This window comes from Oncorhynchus masou, chromosome 30 (assembly GCF_036934945.1).
Source record: "Oncorhynchus masou masou isolate Uvic2021 chromosome 30, UVic_Omas_1.1, whole genome shotgun sequence".
NCBI lineage: Eukaryota > Metazoa > Chordata > Actinopteri > Salmoniformes > Salmonidae > Oncorhynchus > Oncorhynchus masou.
The window spans coordinates 8153935-8171455 of record NC_088241.1 but is presented as its reverse complement, the minus strand read 5'-3'; the positions used below and the strand labels follow the sequence as shown (position 1 = coordinate 8171455).

At 42.7% G+C, this 17521-nt stretch overlaps 1 protein-coding gene across 4 annotated transcripts in view; it reads right to left on the bottom strand.

The window, feature by feature from the left end:
- Nucleotides 1-16419, bottom strand: part of LOC135521969 (rho guanine nucleotide exchange factor 1-like) — a 57526-nt gene extending 41107 nt beyond the window's left edge. For all 4 annotated transcript variants that reach the window (XM_064947807.1, XM_064947808.1, XM_064947810.1 and 1 more), the window contains exon 1: nucleotides 16110-16419. The gene's annotated coding sequence lies outside the window, so the exon portion shown is untranslated. The remainder of the gene's footprint in view (nucleotides 1-16109) is intronic.
- Between the last annotated feature and the right edge of the window lie 1102 nt (nucleotides 16420-17521).

The following is a 17521-nucleotide window of genomic DNA, read 5'->3' as shown; positions in this document are numbered from 1 at the left end:
GTCAGGCTCCTAGAAGCCACCGGGAAACACCCTGACAGTCACAGGAGTGGACCACCGCCATGCATTCATCTTCCAGGCCATAGTAAGTCAGGCTCCTAGAAGCCACCGGGAAACACCCTGACAGTCACAGGAGCACCATTGTCCAGCCCTGAGTCAAATCACTACTGAGAAGATCTTATAAAGGCCTGTGTGTGAATAAGGATGTGAGCGGGTGGGTGTGGGCCTGTAGAAAGAGTGCAGTGTAGAACGAGTGCAGTGTAGAAAGGGTGTGGGCCTGTAGAAAGAGTGCAGTGTAGAAAGAGTGCAGTGTAGAAAGAGTGCAGTGTAGAAAGAGTGCAGTGTAGAAAGCAGTGTAGAAAGAGTGCAGTGTAGAAAGAGTGCAGTGTAGAAAGAGTGCAGTGTAGAAAGAGTGCAGTGTAGAAAGAGTGCAGCGTAGAAAGAGTGCAGCGTAGAAAGAGTGCAGCGTAGAAACAGTGCTGCGTAGAAACAGTGCTGCGTAGAAACAGTGCAGCGTAGAAACAGTGCAGCGTAGAAACAGTGCAGCGTAGAAACAGTGCAGCGTAGAAACAGTGCAGCGTAGAAACAGTGCAGCGTAGAAACAGTGCAGCGTAGAAACAGTGCAGCGTAGAAACAGTGCAGCGTAGAAACAGTGCAGCGTAGAAACAGTGCAGCGTAGAAACAGTGCAGCGTAGAAACAGTGCAGCGTAGAAACAGTGCAGCGTAGAAACAGTGCAGCGTAGAAACAGTGCAGCGTAGAAACAGTGCAGCGTAGAAACAGTGCAGCGTAGAAACAGTGCAGCGTAGAAACAGTGCAGCGTAGAAACAGTGCAGCGTAGAAACAGTGCAGCGTATCTAGATGACGTGAGGCGCGATATTAGCAAATGTGTGTTGGGTTTGAGAGTGAGGTTAGGTAAGTGACAGAGACTAAAATAGCACATTGTCTTGTAAGGAGAATTGGTGTTGCTGGTATGAGTTCAATGAGGCTTTAGAGGTCAAGAAGGAGAAAGATGGAAAAATGGAGTTGGAGGAGGTAAGTCAATCAAATGTATTTTTAAAGCCCTTCTTACATCAGCTGATGTCACAAAGTTCTGTACAGAAACCCAGCCTAAAACCCCAACCACCATGCAATGCAGGTGTAGAAGCACAGTGGCTCGGAAAAACTCCCTAGAAAGGCCAGAACCTAGGAAGAAACCTAGAGAGGAAGGGTGGCCAGTCAAGTAAGTAAACCAGGAAACTGAGTGGAATGCACAAATGTGCACAAACACACGCAGAGTAGTGTGAAATAATCCCACACACCTTCCCCTCAGCACCACACATAACCATCACTGTTAGTAGCCTGAATCATCCAATGCCCTGGCTGCACTTACAGTAATCTTGTTCACCACACGCTTCTGCCCAATGCTATGTGGAATTAGCCTGGGAACGAGGTGGCATGTAAAGTAACACCGCTGCAGTAGCCCAACCGTACAGTTACATCACCATGGCTACCACAGAGGCTGAATGCACTGCTGCCTGGTGGAACTATGAAATGCTGTCACATGAAGTAGTATCCCCCACTACAGTGCAAACATGGGGAGTCTGCTGTTACAGACAGTGTTGGGATATTATAGCTTAAATCTGAGAGGGTCTATGTGGGAGGGTCCCTTCTACTCTCCTGACATACTGAACAGTCCACAGCATGGCACCAGACAACACCAGTCTCTTCCCCTTCTCATCTCATCCCCTTCCTTTCTCGTCAAGACACATGAAAAGGGCTGGATGGGGCTGTTCTGACAGTGAGGAAAGGGTGAGAATCTATTACAGACTATTGGGACGTGACTTGGTGAGGAAAGGAGACAAGGAGGGGAAGTTGATTCAGGCCATTTTTGGGATGTGGCCCAGAAGAGTAGGAGAGAGCCCTGGAGCTCCTGAGGCGGCAGCTGTGCTTCTCCTCCCACACCTCCATTCTTCCCTCTCGTCACATTCCAACAATAACTCAGCATGTTATTATAACTCAATAGGTGTCAGCTGGCATCAGTCTATTGATAGCTATCAGGCACATGTGCCTCTGTACGTGTGTATTATAAAGCACCTGTTACAACTCCTATCTCCATTTTTCACTTGAAACTCATTCATATTATATGGTTATTCAACATGTTTTGTTTTACAGCATTTCTTAGTTCCACCAGGCAGGTCACTGTGAGTGTTGTATTAATAACCACTGAGTCACTGTTACCCCAGCTCTAGCACCAAGACCACAATCCCCATTGTGTAACCGTTTGAGCAAACAAACACCCACCGTGTCACCATTTACACAACCAATAAGAACGCAGGACACTGAGGGGACAAACGATGACCTCACCCCACTGTGAGCTTCTTCACTGTCCATACCACAGTGGGAGGGGCTGATACCGGTCAATCAAGCTTCTTCAATGACAGTCCCATTGCAAGGACTGTCAGTCAGAGGAGTTTGTGTGAACCAATCATAATAGGAAGGATCATAGAAATTCTAGTTGTATGGTGCCTGCCAATACCCAGTAAGAGTAGAGCATCACAGACGGCTGGAGTTATGATAATGCCAACAGAGCCGACTGGCACAACCCTTCAGAGGGATGAAGCCTGAGACAGACCCTTGTGCAGTGGTGGGAAAAGTACTCAATTGTCAAACATGAGTAAAAGTAAAGATAATAGAAAATGACAAGTCAAAGTCACCCAGTAAAATACTACTTGAGTAAAAGTCTAAAAGTATTTGGTTTGAAATATACTTAAGTATCAAAAGTAAAAAATCATTTCAAATTCCTTCCATTCATTAAAAAAAGAAATGTTTTATTGACGGATAGCCAGGGGCATGCTCCAACACTCAGACATAATTTACAAACAAAGCATTTGTGTCCAGTCCCCCTGTGCATCCCCCCCATCCACAGGAAAGTAGTGTAGAAGGTAGAAAGTTTAAAGTTCCTCAGCGTACACATTACTGACAAACTGAAGTGGTCCACCCACACAAACAGCGTGGTGAAGAAAGCAGCGCCTCTTCAACCTCAGGAGGCTGAACAAATGTGGCTTGTCACCTAAAACCCTCAAACTTTTACAGATGTACAATTAAGAGCATCCTGTCAGGCTGCATCACCGCCTGGTACGGCAACTGCCCTGCCCTCAACTGCAAGGCTCTCCTGAGGGTAGTGAGGTCTCCACAACGCATCACCGAGGGCAAACTACCTGCCCTCCAGGACACCTACAGCACCTACAGGAAGGCCAAAAAGATCATCAAGGACAACAACACCCGAGCCACTGCCTGTTCACCCCGCTATCATCCAGAAGGCGAGGTCAGTACAGGTGCATTGAGAGACTGAAAAACAGCTTCTATCTCAAGGCCATCAGACTGTTAAACAGCCATCACTAACATAGAGGCTGCTGCCTACATACCGACAAATCTCTGGCCACTTAAATCAATTGAATACATGGATTTAATAAAAAGGTATCACTAGTCACTTTAAATAGCGGCACTTTAATAATGTCTACATATCCTACATTACTCATCTCATATGTTAATACCGTATTCTATACCATCTACTGCATCTTGCCTATGCCGCACGGCCATCGATCATCCATATATTTATATGTACATATTTTTATTCCATCCCTTTAGATGTGTGTGTATTAGGTAGTTGTGAAATTGTTAGATTACTTGTTAGATATTACTGCACTGTCGGAACTAGAAGCACAAGCATTTAGCTACACTCGCATTAACATCAGATAATCATTTGTATGTGACTAATAATATTTGATTTGATTTAGTGAGTCCGCCAGATCAGAGGCAGCACCAGGGACCAAGGATGTTCTCTTGATAAGTGTGTGGATTGGACCATTTTCCTGTCAAAACGTAGCGAGTACGCTACATTTGACATTTGGGTGTCAGGGAAAATGTATGGGAAAAGTACATTATTTTCTTCAGGAATGTGGTGAAGTAAAAGTAAAAGTTGCAAAAATATAAATAGTAAAGTAAATACCCCCAAAAAACTACTTAAGTAGTACTTCAAAGTATTTTTACTTAAGTACTTGACACCACTGCCCTTGTGTGACTGGTGAGTCAAAATACTGTAAAAATAAAAGCAACAAAGAGAGCGAGGTTTCTACAGTATCTATCAATCATAGAAGCCAGTCTTTCATCCCATATGAAAACATAAAGTAGGTGCATTTCTAAGTACCAAACATTCATTCATTGTGTCAGCTTAGGTCACTCTTCACCCCAAACACCAGGTCCCGCACAATAGCCTGTGTCTGGTCCCCTGTGCCACTATGACAGCATGGCCCTGAAATAGAGCAGAGCCCTAAAGGCAGCTAGCTGTGTTTGTGCTCTTTTTATCTGGCCTTCTCATCAGGCTGGGCTTCATTACACTGAATGAGTCAGAGCTTCTCTGGGGTCCTACGGCCCTGGACTGGCTCCGAGAGGGTGTCCCCAGAGGCGCCTGAGTAGAAAAGGAGCGGGAGGCACACAGACAGGAAGTGGGTGTAATTTCCTCAGGAAACATAGCCATTTCCTGTTCGACCTGTTTGCAAGAGTCACGTCGAGAGATCAAAGACGAGAGATGAAGAAGGGGGAATGGGGCACAAAAAAAAGAAAGAAAGCTAGAAAGAAGGATGAATCATGGCAGAGGAGAACAAGGTCAGGGGTCCGATTAGGAAGTGACACATGAACAAATATTACATGAACGAAACTAACCGAAGAAAGATGATTGAGAAACAGAGAGAGGAGTCGAGGTCACGTGGGTAAAACTGAGAGAAGGTGTGAGAAGCACAGTGAGGCCCTAGTACTGCTCACTGCCATCATGTGTGCGGAGGGGGGGGGGGTATTTGTCACATGCTTCGCAAACAACAGGTGTAGACTAACAGTGAAATGCTTACTTACGGGCCCTTCCCAACAATGCAACGTCAACGGTGAAAAGGCGACTCCGGGGCGCTGGTCTTCTAGGAACAGTTCCTCTGTCCAGTGTCTGTGTTCTTTTTCCCATTTTTATTGGCCAGTCTGAGATATGTCTTTTTCTTTGCAACTATGCCTAGAAGGCCACCATCCTGGGGTCGCCTCTTCACTGTTAACGTTGAGACTGGTGTTTTGTGGGTACTATTTCATGAAGCTGCCAGTTGAGGACTTGTGAGGCGTCGGTTTCTCAAACTAGACACCAATGTACTTGTCCTCTTGCTCAGTTGTGCACCAGGGCCTCCCACTCCTCTTTCTATTCTGGTTAGAGCCAGTTTGCACTGTTCTGTGAAGGGAGTAGTACACAGCGTTGTACGAGATCTTCAGTTTCTTGGCAATTTCTCGCATGGAATAGCCTTCAATTCTCAGAACAAGAATAGACTGACGAGTTTCAGAAGAACGTTCTTTGTTTCTGGCCATTTTGAGCCTGTAATCGAACTCAGGTGTTCTGATTAAAGAAGCAATACAACAGTTTTCAGATGTGCTAACATAATTGCTAAAGGGTTTTCTAATGATCAATTAGCCTTTTAAAATGATAAACTTGGATTTCCTAACACAATGTGCCATTGGAACATAGGCCTCTGTACGAGGCCCATAATAAAAAATAATATAAAGCAGTTTCCAGCTACAATAGTAATTTAAAACATTAACAATGTCTACACTGTATTTCTGATCAATTTTATGTTGTTTTAAATGGACAAAAAAAGTAATTTTCTTTCAAAAACAAGGACATTTCTAAGTGACCCCAAACTTCTGAACGGTAGTGTATATTACTCAATGTCAACAGATTAAATCGTCTAAGATAACTAGCTACTAGAAGAGTTTACTGCCTGGCCTTGTAAGTATTTGTAGGGTTAATCAGTACATTTGTTTATATAGCAGAAAATAGTATTGAGTAAACAGAGATTGTCAATCACAAATCAACATAGCAGACTCTGGACCTAAATGGATGGATGTTCAAAAAGAGAGATAGAAGAAAGAACCTCGAGAGACAAAGGAGGGAGATGAGAATGAATGGGCAAAAAGGAGAGGGGAGAGAGACAGAAGTGTCAGGAGGATGTGTGATAGAAACAGCTGCGCTGAAGGTGGTGTGAATATGCCCTCAAACCACATCCTCTCTACCCATCCCTCTTTCTACCCTCCTCTACCTCATGAACAGTAGAGCCAATTATGTCATTAACAGCCATTACGCACAGGCTAACATAAGACTAGCAACTCAAAAAAGTCCTAACCCCTATAACACCAGTGGTGTGTTAAATCCCCTGCATCTCATTCTGTCCCGATTGCCTATCAGAGGCAAAATATACTTCCATACCCAACAACTCCTTGGCATTACTTTTCATACCTCCTCTTTTTCTCTTGCTCTCGCCATGTAAGAAGTCACTTTTTCATGCTTTATGGAAACATTGGATAGACGAGGGCCAATCGACTGTCATGGAATGGGTTCGCAGTGAGCCTCCTGCCTATTTAACTGCTTCCAAATGTGTTTGTGTCTGTGTTGGTGTGTGTGTGTCTGGATAGTAGGGTAATTGCGCAGGCCAAACACAGAGGCCTTTGATTACCGTTTGGGTCGTGGAGAAACATTCTCATTCATTCAGAAGGCATGTATGTGTGTGTGTGATTGTGTTGGCAGGCCACGTTTTACCACCCCTATGACCAGCGGTGGCTGATGAGGACTTGAGGACTGCAGCACATAAAGCAGCTATGTCCGGCCAGAGTGTTGGAAGAGCTTTCCCAGAATCCCAATCTGGGCTGGCTCTGAACATGGAGGTAGCAATACCGCCGCCCCTCCATGACGGTACGGCCCACATAACTCACCAACCATGCAACGCAGTCCTGCTGCATTCACATCCTCCATCTTAACATCGCTCTATTACTGAGGCACCATGAACCACATACTGCAGCTAGCATCATTATTGGACATTTCTGTTAAATTTCTCAGTGAAAATGGCCTTTTTCATGCTTTATGGAAACATTGGATAGACGAGGGCCAATCGACTGTCATGGAATGGGTTCGCAGTGAGCCTCCTGCCTATTTAACTGCTTCCAAATGTGTGTGTGTGTTGGTGTGTGTGTCTGGATAGTAGGGTAATTGCGCAGGCCAAACACAGAGGCCTTTGATTACCATTTGGGTCGTGGAGAAATTCTCATTCATTCAGAAGGCATGTATGTGTGTGTGTAATTAATTATTTATTATTATTAATTAATAATTAATCTCTTCAGATTTAGTCATATAGCTCTGTCGCCCCCTTTTCTAACCAGACTTTTAGAAAATAATGTGTATACAACTCATTCAGAGTTGCAAATGTTAGGATAGTGTAATGTCCTAGGGCCCCCTCTCTCTTGTTTACATTAGAAACCTCATCAGCCCTGTTGCACTGTCAACATGGATGGTCAATTCAGGCTGCTTGCTCTCGTGATGGTGGTGTGTGTGTCTAAACCTCCACTTATCCCACCCACCCCTATCCCTCTCTCTCCATCCATCCATCCCCAAGAGTAAACACAGTCCATGAAGCCCAGTCTATTTTTTTCCAGCCTGACCCTGGGAATGAAAGAGCTCCTTCTCTCCCTCCTGTTCTCTACCAGTCTGACTCACATTCTGACTGAGGGTAGAGCTGTTTCCATGTCACACCGGTCTGTCTGTCTGCCTGCCTGTCTGTCTGCCTGTCAGCCAACACAAGAGACACACAAAAACACAAGGCCTAACACAAAGACATAATACACACAGACAACTGTATACCACAAACACAATCTAATTGTACATACTGTATGTGCACACACATCTTCTGTTTACAGGGCTGACACAGCACACTGACAGACAGGAGAGAGAGATAAGCACTTATACTGTACAAGCTGACAGTAAACCAGAGCTACCTGTGTTCACCTGAGAATACCCCTGAGCTAGGCTACCTGAGAATAACCCTGAGCTAGGCTACCTGAGAATAACCATGAGCTAGGCTACCTGAGAATAACCCTGAGCTAGGCTACCTGAGAATAACCATGAGCTAGGCTACCTGAGAATAACCCTGAGCTAGGCTACCTGAGAATAACCCTGAGCTAGGCTACCTGAGAATAACCCTGAGCTAGGCTACCTGAGAATAACCCTGAGCTAGGCTACCTGAGAATAACCCTGAGCTAGGCTACCTGAGAATACCCCTGAGCTAGGCTACCTGAGAATAACCCTGAGCTAGGCTACCTGAGAATACCCCTGAGCTAGGCTTCCTGAGAATAACCCTGAGCTAGGCTACCTGAGAATAACCCTGAGCTAGGCTACCTGAGAATAACCCTGAGCTAGGCTACCTGAGAATAACCCTGAGCTAGGCTACCTGAGAATACCCCTGAGCTAGGCTACCTGAGAATACCCCTGAGCTAGGCTACCTGAGAATACCCCTGAGCTAGGCTACCTGAGAATACCCCTGAGCTAGGCTACCTGAGAATACCCCTGAGCTAGGCTACCTGAGAATACCCCTGAGCTAGGCTACCTGAGAATACCCCTGAGCTAGGCTACCTGAGAACCATCACCCACCCTGCCGTTACAATCTCCACTTATTACAAATACACGTCTCATTTGACTGTCATCTGGAATGCACACTAAGCTAATTGCAAAAGGACAATACAGTACGCACACACTGCTGAACACACACGGTTCTGGGTTAGAAGGTGCTCAGCTTCATCTTGCTCAAGGCCAGGATTAATGCTGCTGCTTTCAGATCCTTCCTTCATGCCAGGGAGACACACACACTGCTGCTTTCAGATCCTTCCTTCATGCCAGGGAGACACACACACTGCTGCTTTCAGATCCTTCCTTCATGCCAGGGAGACACACACACTGCTGCTTTCAGATCCTTCCTTCATGCCAGGGAGACACACACACTGCTGCTTTCAGATCCTTCCTTCATGCCAGGGAGACACACACACTGCTGCTTTCAGATCCTTCCTTCATGCCAGGGAGACACACACACTGCTGCTTTCAGATCCTTCCTTCATGCCAGGGAGACACACACACTGCTGCTTTCAGATCCTTCCTTCATGCCAGGGAGACACACACACTGCTGCTTTCAGATCCTTCCTTCATGCCAGGGAGACACACACACTGCTGCTTTCAGATCCTTCCTTCATGCCAGGGAGACACACACACTGCTGCTTTCAGATCCTTCCTTCATGCCAGGGAGACACACACACTGCTGCTTTCAGATCCTTCCTTCATGCCAGGGAGACACACACACTGCTGCTTTCAGATCCTTCCTTCATGCCAGGGAGACGCAGGACGGCATAGCACGTGCACACACACACACACACGCACACTAGAGGACCTCTTCACTTCACTTGATTAACATAAGAATCTGCACAGATTACGCATCTCAACATGCCTTTATAGCAAAACTGAATAGCTGACATGTTGAGATGTTTATTTTGTAAGCCACACAAGTAGGCCTACAGAGAATCGACTAGTAGTTTACCCTTTGTCCAGAGGGACAGCCCCCTGGCTGTTGCATTGTGGGTAGTAGGCTATATTCTATCATCTGCTTGTTGTCTGGTCGAAACCCTCTGGCCTAGTTACTGAGCTCAGTGTACCTCAGCTGTAACTACACTAGGCCTAATAGAGGAATCCCAGTGCTTTATTAACTTCTTATGGCTGGGGGCAGTATTGAGTAGCTTGGATGAATAAGGTGCCCAGAGTAAACTGTCTGCTACTCAGTCCCAGTTGCTAATATATGCATATTATTAGTATATTTATTTGGATAGAAAACACTCTGAAGTTTCTAAAACTGTTTGAATGATGTCTGTGATTATAACAGAACTCATATGGCAGGCAGAAATCTGAGAAAAAATCCAACCCGGAAGTAGGAAATCACTATTGAAGATTTATGTTAAAAACATTCTAAAGATTGATTCTATACATCGTTTGACATGTTGCTTCAGACTGTAACGGAACTTTTTGATATTTTGTCTGCTCCTAGTGAACGCGCTTCGTGAGGTTGGATTTGTTTAAAAAAACGCGCTAATAAAAGTAGCTATTTGGACATAAATGATGGACATTATCGAACAAAACAAACATTTATTGTGGAACTGGGATTCCTGGGAATGCATTCTGATGAAGATCATCAAAGGTAAGTGAATAATATAATGTCATTTCTGACTTCTGTTGACTGCACAATATGACGGATATCTTTTTGGCTTGTTTGGTCTCTGAGCGCCATACTCAGATTATTGCATGGTTTGCTTTTTCCGTAAAGATTTTTTTCAATCTGACACAGCGGTTGCATTAAGGAGAAGTGTATCTAAAGTTCCATGTATAACACTTGTATTTTCATCAACATTTATTATGAGAAGTTCTGTAAATTGATGTGGCTCTCTGCAAAATCACTGGATGTTTTTGGAACTACTGAACATAACGTGCCAAATTATACTGAGATTTTATGATATAAATATGAACTTTATCGAACAAAACATACAGGTATTGTGTAACATGAAGTCCTATGAGTGTCATCTGATGAAGATCATCATAGGTTAGTGATTAATTTTCTCTCTATTTGTGCTTTTTGTGACTCCTCTCTTTGGCTGGAAAAATGGCTGTGGTTTTTCTGTGACTTGGCTCTGACCTAACATAATCGTTTGTGGTGCTTTCGCCGTAAAGCCTATTTGAAATCGGACACTGTGATGGGATATAACAAGTTTATCTTTCAAATGGTGTAAAATACTTCTATGTTTGAGGAATTTTAATTATGGGATTTCTGTTGTTTTGAATTTGGCGCCCTGCACATTCAATGGCTGTTGTCATATCGATCCCGTTAGAGCAGGGGTGTCAAAGTCAAATGGACGGAGGGCCAAATAAAAAATTTAGCTACAAGCCGAGGGCCGGACTGTTCGAATGTTCATTGAAAAATTTTTAAATGACGCATATAGTCTAGTGAACCTAATTGAACCTACTGAAAACCTAACAAATATATTCCAATATGATCAGATAAATAAAGCAATATTTTCTTATGGCTCTGTCAGTAATCTTTAATTTTCAACAGACACAAAAGACAAATTTCCTTTATATAAAAATCCCCATAACATGAACATTAAATGAAAGAAACCGGTATTCAAGGCACCATCAGTAGCCTATATTTTCTATTTTAGCAAAAGTGGGCTAAATTTACTTCAAAGAAAAAAACAATAATAGCAATTTTCTATCATCCGCTCATTACATGCTCCATTTTCAAGGCTTTACCGCACAACGCTTCCTGGTGTATGATACAATGATAAGCTGTCAGCTCACCTGTCGCGTTTTCCTCTTGCATCTTTTCCCGTATCTTCGCCACCAGTCCGCTCCTGTGTCCACACATCGCAGGTGCTCCGTCGGTTGTCAAACCCACGAGTTTTTCCCAAGGCAGCTCCATCTCATTTACACATCTTGACACCTCTTCATACAAATCATGCCCCGTAGTTGTGCCATGCATAGGACGTAAAGCCAAAAACTCCTCTGTCACGCTTAGGCTGGAGTCCACTCCGCGGATGAAAATTGACAACTGGGCAATGTCAGAAATGTCGGTGCTCTCATCCACAGCCAAGGAATATGCAATGAAATATTTTCCCTTTTTCACAAGCTGCTCTTTTAGATTGATGGACAACTGGTCTACTCTCTCGGCAATGGCGTTTCTGCTCAGACTCACATTTAAAAAGAGTTGCCTTTTTTCTGGGCAAACTTCGTCACAAACTTTAATCATGCAGTTTTTGATGAAATCCCCCTCCGTAAATGGCCGGGCTGATTTAGCGATCTCTTCTGCCAAAATAAAACTGGCCTTGACAGCAGCCTTGGCTTGTGATTTGGCTTTTTTGAACAGAGCCTGTCGAGATTTGAGGCCTCGTTTTAATTCCTCTGCCTTTTGTAGCCTTTGTTCCATGTCCATATTCTTGTTTTTGTCCGCGTGTTTCGTTTCATAATGTCGTCTCAGATTATACTCTTTCAGTACCGCCACACTTTCTCCACACAGAAGACACACAGGTTTTCCAGCTACCTCCGTGAACATATACTCCGACTCCCACCTTGTTTGAAACCCCCGGTTCTCAGTGTCCACCTTCCGTTTTGACATTTTTGATGGGTATCTGAAAGTTAATTTTACTGTGATGCTGACGACTGCTGTGCCAATAAATATTGAAATGAAGCAGCCTACTGCTCGGTGCGTCACCGTTGCATTGTGGGAAATGTAGTATTGGTGCGTGTAAAAGATCTGCGGGCTGCCGGCTTGCTGCGGTCTGCGGGCCGGTTCTAATAATAAATCAAGATCATCCCAGGGGCCGTAAAAAACCTTCTCGCGGGCCGGATGTGGCCCGCGGGCCTTGACTCTGACATATGTGCGTTAGAGGGATCCCGTCTACTCTGACACCCACAGAACACAAATGTGTAGAGTTAGCATTGTAGCTCTTATTGCAGGGCTGTGACTGTGTGAAATCACCTCCCCAGTCAGCCTATTGTGTGTATTGACATTCATCTTGCACTGTACAGCTTTACCTAAGGATTGGGGATCAATGAAATGGGGTATCAGTCTACTCAATAACCAGCAATTTTTTCCCAACATCCTCCTCAGAGTTATCAGACTCCAAAACATCCACTTGACATTCAGTCATATTCAGGTCCAGATTGGTCAACAAGCTTATTTGTCACATCAATGTGTTATTTACCATGTATCTTTTTTGACAAAGACCCAAACGGCATAGAAATCCTGGTTGAGAATGAAACAACTGAACAACGAAACAGCACAGCAAGAAATAGGTTTTGATTATGATTTACTGGTAAATGTGGTGTGTGTAACCTTTATTTAACTAGGCAAGGCAGTTAAGAACATTAACAAATTCTTATTTACAATGACGGCCTACCCTGGCCAAACCTGTGGAGGATGCTGGGACAATTGTGAGCCGCCCTATGGGACTCCCAATCATGGCCGGATGTGATACAGCCTGGATTCGAACCAGGGACTGTAGTGACTCCTCTTGCACTGAGATGCAGTGCCTTAGACCGCTGCGTCCGTGTGTGTGTTAACTATTTAACTGTACAAGAATGCTTAAAAGGCAGATACAATTTTAAATATCAGTTATCGGTATTGTTTTTTTGGCAAGGAAAATATTGGTATCGGCCAAAAACGTAATATCGGTGCATCTCTATCAAAAACACTGCATTTCAAACAGCCAGCAATAATCTAATGAATTCAGGGCTAGTGAAATTATACCTAGGTTAAATATAAGCCTTCCACAGCCATAAGACCCACTTACTATTTAATTATTTAATCAAAATAGTTTAACCTGCTTTTTTGCAATAATAAGTGATCTGGCTTTCAAGTCTGTCTATGAAAATGCCCTTTTTGTTACAAATTTAACCAGAAACATGTCATTATTAGTGAATGTACCCACTTCTTGTAGCAGGCATTATAGAAAATTAACACAGGTCTCATGAACAATCTCTCAAGCACAAGCCCACGTGCTAACGAGAAGCCAGCTAATCTATATATTTCAACATTAGCCAACTTGGAGCTATTTGCTTGCTAACAAGGTCTAAAAGTTGAATGGTTATTAACACACCTTTCTGTCCGTCTCCAACTGTTTGAACGGCATGCTAGCCTGTCCACTTTGTTCAGATGTTAATCAAATCTAGTGGATATCTTATCTCATAATGAGAACGAGTTGCCAATGAGAATGAAAACAAATTCCTTACATATTAGTGTTGTATGCTATGACAGTCTTTGGCTAAAATGCTGCTAGCAGTATGTGGTACCGCAACGCCACCGCGAGCGACAAACTGAGCATTAATTTTCCAGAACCTACGTTCATTGATACTCCTGTTTCAGTAGTGTCTGCTCTGCATGCAATTTGTGGAGTTGAGACATAAAAATGATATAGTTAGAAAGGTTAACTCCTATATTACAGTAAAATAATGTCTAAATGTGTTTCAGTCTCCATATGACCCATTCTGTTGGACCAAACCTCAAATGCAAACAGCGAGTTAAAACCGCTTGTCAGAGAGGAAGCGATCTATCATTTTTGTTGTTATGAGTAGTAGGGGGAGTGGCTTGGTGTTAGGGGGAGGAGCTGGGTGTGTGTAAATATACACAGCCGCAGCAGAAGAAGCAAAGGATGTGACCAAAAAGACAAGAGAATAAGCAGACATAAACGAGAAATAAACAATACCTTGATTCTTGCGATACAGGCATTTGGAATATCGCGCCAAAACATGAATTCAAATAATCAAATTCAATACATAGCCCAGCCCTGGTGTGTGTGTGTGTGTGTGTGTGTGTGTGTGTGTGTGTGAGAGAGAGAGAGACGGTACCCTTTGTGCTTCAGGCAAGACTGCACTTGCAGAGGTAGAGAAAGAAAGAAAGGGATGACAGCAAAATGTTGTTGTTCCTCTAAGAGACAGGAAGCCTCTGTAGTTCAGTGTCGCCGCTGACACATCACAACGCTCCAAGCCCAACCGCCGTTTCAGCATCACGTCTCATCTGATCAGTTCAGCTACAGAACTATTCCAAAACAACTACGGGTCAACTCACAGGCCCATAACAACAGACCATGGCTGGACTTGAGACAGAGTGCTGTTCAGATTCTGAGCAAAGGTCATACATAGCACCTAAAGCAACATTTTTACTGATTCAGCATTCACAATGTTGATGTGTTATAGGCCCAATTCAGTCTCTTAGTAACATATAGACAAAATTATTTTGGGAGTTCAACTGAGGCTGCGAAACTAGTGTGCTAAATAAGTGTTGAACAACTCATACTATGGATATAGGCCCAACCCTCTAGGTCTGATCATGTATATTTTTCTCTTGATCTTTGATCCCAGAATTTCTAAGTCACCGAAGTCACTGTTACTACAGTAGCTGGCTAACATCTGGTACTTTACCCTGCACCTTAGAGGCTGCTGCCTTGTGTACAGAGTCATTGAGCACTGGTCACTTTAATCATGTTTACATACTGTTTTACCCACTTCATACATACATTCTGTATTCTAGTCATGGCTCATCCTATACAACTACTGCTGTACCCGCCTTTTCTACTCATATACTGTCTATACCAGTTTATATATATTCCGGACTTTGACATAGCTCATTCTGATATGTTTTATTTATTTATTTGTACTTATTGGATTATATTGTGGATTATTGCTAGGTACTATTACCACATTGTTGGTGCTAGAAACACAAGCATTTCGCTGCACCTGCGATAACATCTGCATATCTGTATACGCAATCAATACATTTGGATTTGTAGAGGATTAAACAGAACGATGGGGGAGGGGAGTTAGTCAAAGGGGAGGGGAGAGGCAAAAAGGGCCAAAAGTGGGATGGACTCTAGTGACAGATGTGTGTTTGTGTAGCTGCTGTACTTTTCATATAGAAATATAAAATAGTGTGATCAACTGGAGTGCAGAAGAAATATGCTACAGATAAACCTACTGGTACAATCTCACACATCTTGCTATCAGTAGGCTATCTACTTTTTATAATGATTAACAATCTAATCAGTATAATGATGTCTAAATAACAATCAGACGTTAGGCTGGTTTAACAACTCAATCAAACATGCGCTATTAATGTTATTTGATAAAGTATACTTTTTTAGGTTTTAAATGTCACATTGGAATACCAGGAAAAAAATACATAGGCAAGCACATGATCGCATGTAGGCCTGGACACATTGCTGGAAATAACTGCTATAGTTACAGAGTTACATTAAATAATAGGCTACAATGTCGCGAGTCATTTTACAAATTCTGCTCCTTGCAACATTTTTATAACATTACGGATAGCGATACTTTGTAGCCTGCTAAAAAAATATCACTTGATTGAACAAATTAGCTAGCGACCTGACACGTACCCTTGAAATACCAGTATGCTTCAGCAAGTCTTGCTTTGTAATAAAATTGTTTTTAATTAACTCTAAAACACCTGATTTTGGTACTCGAGAGAACAAGGTGTTCTGCTAGACTGTAGCCAAACACAACATTCCTTTAGCTAGACGCTAACTAAAGGCTGTCTGGAGAGCTGGCTAGCGAGAGGCGAGCCTTTACTCGCGGAATAACTTAATTCCTAAGTTTAAAAAAAAATAATTAACTAAGCATCGAACGTATGTACGTGTTAAATAGATTTGCAAAATGTTTTAACGTGGTACTCACCTCAAAATACAGCAACAACAAAAAAAGACTGACAAACGTCTAATATGGTTTGCTGTTCGAAAGTTGTCGTATGTCGCTGGAAAAAAACATTGTACGCGGAAGTACAAATTCAAGTGCACAATTTCCCCTTGACTGAATTTTTTATCTGAATAAACCAGTGGCAAAGTAATGCATGACGATGTCAAAATATATTACTTTGATGTAATAATACAGTTTTCAATATGATCTAGTTCAGCAAAATCTGGTTTTCATGTAACTTTCTCCATCCCGTTGTTTCCTGTTGGGCTTCCATACAATATTGTGTTACACGGTATTCGTTCCCCTCGTTCACCCATGGGAGTCAATCGTATCAACAGTTATTCAATGCATCTTCAATGTGTTTATGTAGCAACATTTTAGTTCACTGATAATCTTTCCACACATAAAGTAATCTGTGTTAAAATATTCTTTATGGAATTGAACACAATGTCAATTACTGAACAGTTTGGTATGGAACACTGAGTGCATCCATAAATACATTTAGGTATATCCAGTAGAGGCAATGCTTTTGTTTCGTAAACTTCTGTTTCACTTAGAAATATGATCTCATATGTTTCACAATTCACAAATAGGCTATCACACAAAGTAATTCCGATTTAGGTAGTGTTGGCTGTTTGTGAAAGTTTAGGGCATGCACTTATCTTGGTTTGTCATCTTCATTTCCCTTCTTCCTATCCGGCCTTTACTACTGTGGCTCTGCTTCCAGTTGCATCCGAAATTGCACCCTATTCACGTTATAGTGCACTGGTCAAATGTAGTGCACACTATGTAGGGAAAACTATGCCATTTTCAGACTTTTTAATCAACACGTTTAATGAAGGTAGGCGGCAGATTTTCATGACATAATATCCTTGTGAGAGGAGGCCATATGGCATACAACTCATTGAACTCAGTCAATTACACATGCAAGAAAAATAAGACTATGGGAAACTATTGCCAATTGTTACTCATGCTCATGAAATCAAATAATGCAAACGTTTCTTGTAGACTAGATAAGGTCATTACATTGTAATATAGGTCCAGGTTCGCCACCCTGTGGAGAAAGGATGCTCTACACCAGGGGTCTCAAGCAGGCCTATAGGAGCCTCTTACTGTGTAAAGCACACACATTCACACAATGAGTTCAGTGCCAAGAACAGTCCAATCTCCAGAATAATGTTTATTGCTTTAGAAGTTATTAATATTTTTTTCTTATTTTTGCTCTTTCCATTTTTTCTCTTTACAATAAAACAAAGAAATGTGACATTATTTCACGGCATGATCATTTTGGATGTGTTTACACATACATTCACAAAGGAAAGAGTATTTACAGTGGTGTTGGTAAATGCCACACAGAGATCATGAAACAGAGATTTCTGGTAGAATCCAACAAA